The sequence below is a fragment of the Oryzias melastigma genome, linkage group LG3, assembly GCF_002922805.2.
Source record: "Oryzias melastigma strain HK-1 linkage group LG3, ASM292280v2, whole genome shotgun sequence".
Lineage (NCBI taxonomy): Eukaryota > Metazoa > Chordata > Actinopteri > Beloniformes > Adrianichthyidae > Oryzias > Oryzias melastigma.
In genome coordinates this window covers 17,754,361-17,764,790 of record NC_050514.1, presented here as the reverse complement: position 1 = coordinate 17,764,790, position 10,430 = coordinate 17,754,361, and the positions used below count along the sequence as shown (strand labels likewise).

General features: G+C 36.2%; 1 protein-coding gene across 5 annotated transcripts in view; it reads right to left on the bottom strand.

Moving 5' to 3' along the window:
- The window catches only part of nfat5b (nuclear factor of activated T cells 5b), a 33,471-nt gene that overhangs the window by 22,246 nt on the left and 795 nt on the right, over nt 1–10,430 (bottom strand). The window lies entirely within an intron of this gene.

The following is a 10,430-nucleotide window of genomic DNA, read 5'->3' as shown; positions in this document are numbered from 1 at the left end:
AACCATGCAGCTAAGTTAAGTTCACTTAAGCTCTGAGTTTAGCGGAGCACTTGAATCATAGGATTAGAAAACTTCCCATAGCAAAAGGAGGGACATCAGCAAGCAATGGAAGGTTATTATTTGCAGAGGAGAGCAAATAAGCAGCTATCCAAATGAAATAGGTATGTTTGTGTGTAAACAATATAAAAAAAGACTAGAAAAAACAACAAACACCTTCAGTTTAGTCTAAAAGTAACCGCATGTTTTCCGCTGAATAAAAGAAAACACTCATGCATGCATATACATATTCATGTAAAAGCATGAAAACACATTAATAACAAACAGCAAAAAAAAAAACATTTCTGTCTGCTTTGCAGGAAAGACAGGCTGAGGTAACAGGAAGAAGCCAGGTTAACATCGCATGCAAACACTCATGGGCACTGCGACATCACTTTAACTATCAGCAAATTGAGTTGCACTGCTACAAAATAATGTGTACAATTTAAGGAGCAACAACAATTAACTTTGAAGAAACAAATTAGACAAAGAAAATAAGAGGCAAAAAAACAAATTTAAAGAAAAAAATAGGATTTTGCAAAGGATTATTACTTCTGACCTACAAGCATCCATTAGATATTAAGATTGGCTAAATAAACAGGTTTTGCAACTCATTGGGTAATACATCTATGGTTCACTTCTTTACTTTAAAATCAGGGATGGTTTGGGGGTTGATGCGAGGTTTATAGTCTTGGGGAAGGAATGTGCAGACGTGTGGATATATGATGGAAGTTTCGGGCAGTACTGCTACTATTCTGAACGCAGATTTCTATTCAAGTAATCTGGATGCTCCCACTTAATGCTTAGAGTTAAAACAACTATTTAAACTTCCACCATGCTCTGCAAAGGTTTAGATTTTCATATTGGTCAATGGATGATTTAATAAAGTTAATCATAGATATTTATCAGAGTATATGTGAGAGGTCACTCCATTGCAGGGACCCAACTTCAACAGACAAATGATAGAACTGAGGTTTGATCCATCACTCTGCACAAATAGGTACCAGCAAAGACTTAAAATGGCAACTTTACTTATTACTGCAAAAAATAAATAAATAAAAAGACAATGTATGTTCTCTTACTATGTGGACAAATACCAGACCCAAACCAGCAGAAGACCTGAGACCATCCTCAGCAACACTGACACACCCAAAAAAAAATCCCTCACCAACATGTTTAGGTTTCTGACATCCAAATCTGATTTTGCAATCAAGCAGCTACAAGTTTGTCTCAACCCCACCCAACAACACACAAGACCCAAATATCAGGAGAAGCCCAGCTATCACTTCTAGACGCCACTGGGAGAGACCGACAAAAGAGGATAAACGATATTCTCACAGATTTAGGCCACTTTTTTGTTTTTTTGCATTGAGAAGCCACAGGTGGTCCAGGGTCCACTTTCAATCTAATGAACCTCATTTGAAAATAGCAATATGTAGAAGTGAAGCTGCTAGTCATATTGAGACAAAAAAAAGGCATTTGATCATCAATAAGAGTTCACCAACAGTCTGAGTCCAGAGGGACCCAGATATTCACAAAACAAAGGAACAATTGAGAATAAGAATGTGGAAACCAAACACGATTTTTTTGTAAACTGAGAAGACTTTCAAAACAATCAGCACTGCATACAAAAACAACCTCCGGGTCCGCTCAGGCTTTACAAAATTCCTCTGTTGTGTCGGAGCTCATCCATACTGCCCCGTCTGTCCTTGTAATGCAAATTCCCTTTTCTGTTTCAACTTTCCATTTTAAACAACACTTATGACGATGTGTTGTTGGGTTAAATTAAGCCTAGACCCTCAGTTATTATTACTTAAGGAGATTTGCTATGAAGTCTAATTAAGGATTTGGGAGGTCTGCTGATTAGTTGAGCAAAATCACACAGTCTGGGAAAACAGAGGAATTATGAAATAGCAAAGCTGTTCTAGGCTTTAGAAGACATTTGAAAAATACACACACACAAGAAAATCTGAAAGCATTTAGGTGGAATCATGAATAAATATTAAACCCCCTATTTTAAAAGAACACATATCAGTAACACACCCTTACAAAAACACTGTATACACCCTTTAGGCCTCATTCAACACAATTTTGCTAACGGTGCTGAAGGCAAAGGAAAGAGAAAATCTGTGGAGTCACACTTTTATTTTTCATCTCCGAGCAGGTTCAAGCTTGTCGAGATGGTATGAACGTCAGCATTCCTGCTGACAAAGTCTAATTAGGCACGTTTGAGAAAAAAAAAGTCCCCTCTTGCCAAACTCTGTAACATGACGGAGCAACAACTATGAGGCAATAACCCAGATCAAAACAAGGCAAACAATGTCAAACGTTTTGTCAAGCAGCTACAGATGAGCTGATGGTGAAGGTATTTAATAGCTTTTATGTTTAGCTTCTCTAGTCTTAACTTGTCGGCGGCCCAACACTTCCACTGTGTGCGGGGAGTGAAAGCAAACGTGACCTTTGATTTGACAATTCAGCCCCACCACAGGAACGCAACACAAAGTTAAAACAGAGGAAAGGAAAGAAAAATAAGATTGAATATATTAAAGTAATCTAAGAGATATAAGATAAAGGTTATACAACTAAATTACAGGCTGGAGATTTAATTAGTTTTGCAATGCTGGATTTCTTTATGTTTTTTTTTTAAATAACTAAACTGAGTTTACATAGTGAGAAGAAAGTCCAAACAATGACAGGATACAGAAGGAACTCGGATGCTACGATGCTGCTAGTTTATTCCAGTCCTGCAAGTCAGTCCAGAAAACAGCAAATGACTCAATGGAACAAAGCAAAAAAAAAAAAAACAGACAGGACACTGAAACATCCGAGCTATAAGAGGTACAACCCAAAGTCAAAGGTGCTTCAAATTTTTAAAAGCTTTAACATACCTCACAAGGAAGCCCTGTCCTTTGACACCTAGTGTCAAGATGCATCCATCCATCATTTCTTGTTTCATAACAGAGAACTTAAAAGACCTATTGACATAATGTGATGGCAAAAAAGTGTTTTTTTTTTGTTTGTTTTTTTTTTTTTTACAAAGCAAATTTTAGGCACCTTAAATTGCACTGGAACTGCTCTGCATTAACAGATAAGCAGAACAGCTTAAAGCATTTGTTGACCTAAAGCAATATTTATTGAGAGTGTAAAGAAAATCTGATATAAATCAGAGCCAGATTTTTAGACATCTGCACCGGCTGGAAAATCAAAAAGTTGCCCCATAAACAATATTGGTCAAGTCTAGAATAAAAACATCTTTGTATTCTTCACAGTTTTAATGTTTTATATATACTTAATTTGATTTTACAGGATCTAGAAAGAACATTTGTCTTCTTAGTGAAAAATTTCAGAGATGATTGAACTCAACGAGTCTAGAAAGTGTCTTTCTCTTATTTTAGTTGAGGAAATACCCTGGCAACACGGCCCGTATGGAGGCATAATGAGTTTCTGACATCCTAACCACCGTGTCTCTGGTGCCAGTGGAAAAACTGTGGCCAGCCAAGACACACCACTCTTAATATTTAATGTCTAAGTTCAGAATCATCTTGCTCTGAGGTGGAGCACAAAGGGTGGCTGTTAGATCTCACAGGGGCTTTTGGCTTTTCGTACAAGTGTGGGAAATCTCTCACAAGGTGATCGCCAGCAGAGCCATTGGGCGTCACGGCCACGGGCACCCTCGCTTCCGACTGCAGGCCGGCACTACATCCACAATCAGACAGAGAAAATAAAATCCTGCAGGGCTGTTTCTTCTGCATGTAAGACGTGAAAAACAAAATGTTTTCAATTCGGTTTTGGGACACAATATTACGGTTAAGGCGAAACAAACAATGCAATAATGAGAAAAAACAAGAATACGTGAATTGATACCCAGCACTGCAGCTGCATTTGTGTGGAAAGTAAGCTTCCTGCAACATTTGAAACTCAGCACCTATTGCATAAACTCTGTTAAACAACTAATCTACAACAGACCGAGGAGACAAAGGTCTCCCTTTCTTCTTATTAAAAGTTTAAAAGTTTGTGGCTCCACGGAAAAAACAGTCAATAGTAACATTTATAATGCTTTTGGAGGGTGTTCATTGCAGATCATAAAAATCTATAAAAAGTGCTCAGTAGCACACACACAAAAAGACTATAAAGTTGCAAATTTACCAACAAATGCACATAACCGACCTGACATTCTACATGTCTGACAAAGAATGCAGCCTGAAAGAATGCTAAAACATACAAAACACCACAGATAACAGGCTAAGATTGTGTTTATTTTAACAAGTTATTCATTATTTTAATCTTTTTATCATTGTGTTTACCGGTACATTGCTTCTCTCTCAGTAGTTCCTTTTAAAGTTTTAAATATTTCTATTTGAAAAAAAAAAAAAACTTAAAAAATGATTATAAGCTTTTGTTTGGAAGTGAAGATGTTAACAAATTGTAAGCATTTTCATAAAGACAATTTAGAATAATTTCCTAATTAAAAATACATCTTCTAAAATGCATGAAACTGTTTAAAGTTTAGATCTCACGTGTCACTCAAGAGGGACTCTGAAATATCAGGTTCAGGTGCTTCAACAGGTTAAACCACTTATAGATTGATTTTCTGCCGCCAAAACAAAGTCACAAGTGTGCAGTAAATACCAGAGGAGGTGATATTTTGACCTGACCACAATTAAACTTCTTTCTGAAGTTTGGTTAGTGTTAATGATTCATTACACAGATTTACCAAAAAGATAAGGGGCCAAACACACACACTCAAATCAACTGTGTTGGTTGCTTTTTTTCACATCCAGAATTAGCCCGCCAGCTTTGATGGTACCTGAATGCTTCATGTGTCAGATTTATTGAAAAGGTATATGAACTGCATCTACTCTGCATGTTTCTTAAGGTGTTGACCTCCCAAGCGTCTACCTCAGGCCACTTTAAGCCACAAATACACTGCTTTTGTAATCATTACTTACACAGACATTGGTAAAAATTTGATTTTCCTGACTTCAATTTATCTATAAAGGCTACATGTGTCCATCACCAGTAGAATCATTACCCTAACTTAAAACCCAACATTTAATTACACAATCCGAACCAGGAGTCTAGAAGAGTAGTATTAGGACCAGACTTTGGTGCCAACAAGGGATTGAAACAGACTATATTAAAATTTTAATGGAACAGCCGTAATCTGAGAAACAAAGTGGGCAAAACAAAACTGAGCCCAATATTCCAAGATAAATATGACTTAAAGTCCCACTTCAACTAAATATTTTTTCTTTTCAGTGGTCTTTTGATTAGGATTATGCAGTTTTAAGCTAAAATCAGAAAGCCTGAGTTATTTTTAAGACATATTTTCAGTAGAGCAGAAGCAACTCATTAGATATTCGCCTTTGTGTTGGGGCGGGGACGTTAGCCTTGCTCATTTCCCAGCAAGCCTTTGTTCACTTTCTCTCCAACTAGTGACAAGCTAACATTAGCATGGCAAAAAAAAAAAAACGACCAGCAATTTCGGAGGTATAAAGTCATATAGTTTCAAGCCAGATGGCTTTAAGGAAGACGTTATTGCATCTATTTATCTGCAAGTAAAGGATTTAGAATTGTCGAAGAGAAAGCAAGATTTGTTTTCCAGCCCATGGCAGTAGCTGCATCTTAAGTCTAAGCTGTTTCGAAAATCTAGTTTTCATCTGCTCCTGATCTAAAACACTTTGAATAAATGCATGATCAGCAACTGAGTTTTAATCTTAAATTATTTTCTTCAATTAGGAGAAAAATGCTACAAGAAAATTTAAAAAAAAAACCACCACATTGGAGTGGGTCTTTAATTTGGTGATTAACTGCCTTTATAAAGTAAACAGTAGCAAGAACGTTGGTGAAAAGAGGACAAATTAGCTATAAATCCAACTGCTGGCTTTTTTAAATCTAAAATATTGTGCTATTTATACTCGGTTTTAATTAGAGTAGCCAGGCATCAGCTCCAAGTGCCTCTCAAGTTAAGTATATAACATATAAAGAGATTTACAATAGATTTAGTTTGATTTTTAATGTAAACATTCCATTCTGGTGAAAATTCCGCCCAACACGAAGCTATAAAGTGTGGCAGGAGGAGACACACAAGACCCATGAGAAGTTAATAGAATGATAGCTTCAATTTGTCTCATTAGGATTCAGCAGTCAGACAGAAAAATCCCTCTGTTAAAAGAAAGGCTGCTGTGCTCAGATAAAAGCTCCATGCCGAGATCTGAGCCACAGCTGGGAACAGCCCACAAAAAGTGCAGAACAAAAAGTGAGAACAGATCTATGGTCGTAATAAAATGTAAAAAATGATCATTGGTTAGTCAAAAAGAAGAGTGGCGTCTAAAAGTGTTTCACTTTGCTACTAAAATGGTTCTTCAAACTTTTGAATCGATATAAACAGGTGAGCGTTACACCAAATGTTATTTTTTCACTACCTAAACTACTAGCTCAGTAGAAAAACGTGCTTCAAAAATGTTTTCATACATTTTTTTGCTAAAAGTTTCATATTTGCTTGTGTAATTTAATAATTATTTTTTAGATAGCCAAAGTAACTCCACATCAAGTCAAAATTATTTAGCTATGTATGAGCTAAAATAATGAAAACCGAACAACCAAAATAGAAAAAAAAGTATCATGGAATACAAAACCATATATGTTCATATAGGTCAGCACTATCAGGGCAAAACAGCTGAGTGAAAGTCTGAAGTATATGGAACAGCTTTGGGTTACTGTGTAACAAACTGAAATGTTCCAAAGAGTGTTCAGAGTTACAACAAAACATCGGATCAGTTTCTATGACTAATGTACAAAAATACAAAGAGAAAAATCCTTATAATATTAAAACTGTTATCTTCCAGAAGTATTTTTGGAAACTATCACCATGTTAATGACATGATGTTGTTATGCTTAAAATGCAATAATACCCCCACACCCCCACCCCTTCCGCATGATTCTCTTCTTCCAATCATTGCATATCAACAAGTTTTCAAGGCAGTCCAGTATTTAAGTGCATGCCTCTAAGTTTGCTTAACACAGCAGAGTCAATATTAATAGAGTGCTATTTAAGCCCAGGTTTATACACAGGCAAGACACAGTTAATTATTGACCAAGCCTTGGTGGGTGTCAATAAAACATGTTTAAAAAAAAAAAAACCTATGTGGAGGTCTGAGGACCCACTTGTTACCCACTGCAACCTGATGCAGAGCAGTGATATTGCTCATCCTTAGTGTAAAACTGCTGGAAAGATATTTTATTGCACCCATTATCCCAAAGTCCCATTCTGACCACAAAACACAGCAGAAAAATGCCCTTCTATCCTGAGCTGCCATTGTTAAGGTGGGTTGTTTTCCCTGCTATTCCCTGGACGACCCTCATGCTAAAATTATGAGTTCCCCGTCCAGATGAGACTCCCCAAAGCAGAAAAGCCAACCGAAACAACAATTTACACTGCAGTGAATAAATACCATAATAGTATTTTTTTTAATCAAACCATAAATGTGAAACAACTGTAACATAACACAACCGAACGTAATATTAAATCATTCACAAACAAAAACAAAAATGATCTAATGAATGAGAAGACATCTTAGAATTAAGGTCCAAAATCCTCTTGAGTAAAAGGTTTTATTAGAACATTAAAGGTTTCAATGAATCCAAAATAAATACATTTACACAAATAAAATGCTTTACTTGAACTATTTTACCATTTTTTGAGTTATATAATAAAAACTTAATAATATGTAGTAACCAAGGCTACCAGAAGCTCAGAACAAAAGTCATTAACAATATGAATATTAGCAGGTAAAGCACTCTTTCTCAGCAATATTAACAGACAGTGAGGCTGTGCATGCTCTTGTTTTTGTTCCATGCAAAACTGCAGAGTCAAGACAGGTAAAAACGCTGTGTGACACTAGATCCAAACACTTTCTGATTACTGTGATAAATCTAGCAGTCAGGATATTTCTCCAAAAGAAATAAACTGCCAAGAACAAGGCTCAGCAGATCCCTGACAGGTCTCTCAAGAGTCAAAGTTCAGAGGATTACATTTCAACGCACAATAATTTATTGATGGTATGTTGCAGCATATTTTTTTTTTATTTTGGGAGTTCATCGATCAAAAGAGGACCAATTACAACCTCCAATCACAACCTCAAAGTGAAGTATTCCAAAGTCACTGAAAGAGTCATTTGACACAACACAGTGAGGAGTAACATAAACAGAACTAACTGTGTTAAACGGTCCTTTTAGGACGTTTGCTGTAGCATATTTCTGACTTTCCTTCTCTTTTTTGTTTGTTGCTGCAATCAGATCATTCATTCCTTCAATACCTACACAGTGGGGAGGGGAGTGCGATCGTGTCATAGTTAAAAGGTTTAGATTACTGACCAGAGAATGGAAACTAGTCCAACTGAGCTTCACACAGAACCCCAGAATGTTAAAATTAGCATGCCACACCATCGTCACTAATTATAGCCAGAGAACCTCTGCTGCTGTGTTGTGTTGGGGAGGGTAGCTTTCATGCTGACATATATATTACTTATTTGTTGGTTAACTTATTGTACCAAACACTCAGACAGGATAATCCATGTAAAACTGATTCTGAGGCAGTACTGTGGGTTTACGTAACACCAGTTAATGAGATCAGTCTGGTGGCGTTTCTACGATCATCCTGAGCCTCAGGGCTAAAACTGGACTCTTAAGGAGATGGTTGGCAACAAGTGTCAAACCATGGTAACCGTCTCTACCAGCAGATATTTGAAAATCAGCATAAATGAAAAGAGGTGATCATTCTTTAAAACTCTGCTGATAAAAAGATAAAATAATAATGAAAAATGTGGAATGAACACTGATCAAAACAAGTATAGCGTATGGGCGACTGGGGGATCCTCAGACCTTTCAAAACATTAGTCTATCTCCAGGCAAGACTAAACGAGAAGGATAAATATCTAAAAATGTTTATAAAAGCAGAATAAAAGTGTGGTTTCAAATGTCAGCCGGAACCCCTTGCGCTGGGAAAGTTCAATCCCCGGGGTATTATAGTGAATCAGAGGTCTTACAACCTGTCATGTTATTTCCAAACGTTGACTGGGTGTGGTTGTTACGAAATCACAAACTTGGGAGTTTGCAAACTTTGGGTTTGGTTTGTTTTCCCCACCATCTTCTTATTTATTACTTTTGTTAGTGTTGACAAAGAATTGACCAGCAGATAACTGATATTAGCACCCCGATACTACTTTATTTACAGAGAACAATTTACAATAGCATCAAATGTCAAGTTGTGCACCTGTTGCCCTCCCTTTAACCCAATTTCATTCACTAGCTGTTTTTACAAAAAATCTAGACGTCATTTCAGAAAATTTGGTAAAAAAGTGCATGCACAAACAATGATTTCACAAAGGCTTTTAAATATTCAAATTAAATCTAGTCATTTTGTACATTACTCCTTCTTTGCTCCCTTTAGGGGTCACCACTAGGAACCAAGCCCCTCCAATCATCCATACCAACCATCCTCGTGTTTGCTAGCTTGAACCAACTATGCACACTGGAGAGGTTGTGTCTGAATTCCTTCACTATTTACTAATTAGTGCACTATGAAGCACATTAGCTATTTTGTAGTGCTGTTTGAATTTATAATTCCAAAATTGATTCTTAGTAGTCTATGCAATGAACCCAGTGTGGTCACAAATACAGACCACAATGCATTGTCTTTGGATAGTTTCTGTAAAACAAACAAAAAACTATAGGTTTTTAGTAATTAGGGAGTAAGGGGGAAATTTGGATATAACCATAATATCAAACCAATTCAATTTATTATCATAAAGAAAGACACTGGAACAATATGCAAAAATGTTTCCAAATAAAAGTATCAATGTCAACATAATAAACTGATTTCATTTTGAGAGTCATATTATCATAATTTGATCAAATATCATTTTTTAATATGAAAAAAATTCTTGTAAAAATGCATTTTTTCATATAATTACTGATTTAAATTTAACTTGTATCATCAAAATACTGTGCTCTTACTCTGAAAATTTAATAAAAAAAATGAAATAATAAAAGAAAAGTTCTGAAACTGCATTTTTGTGGATAGATTCAATCATTGACACATATAAAAAGGTTAAAATGTTGAATAATTTTTGGATTCTAGTTTATATACGTTATTTTCAAACAGTTGTATGTTTACATAAGGCATTTAAATAGCGTATTTTTGGAAAAAGGCGTGCTACAGCTGAATAATGCGGTTTTTCAACCTTGCACCTGGTGTTGTGAGTTCAGCAGAGTTCAGTTTCTCTATCTACAGGTTGCCTGAGGCTCCCTCGCTGATGATTACACAGTTGATGTTAATGGTCACACTAGCGCCACTGTGGCAGCACTGCGCTGCATACATATGAGTGCATGTG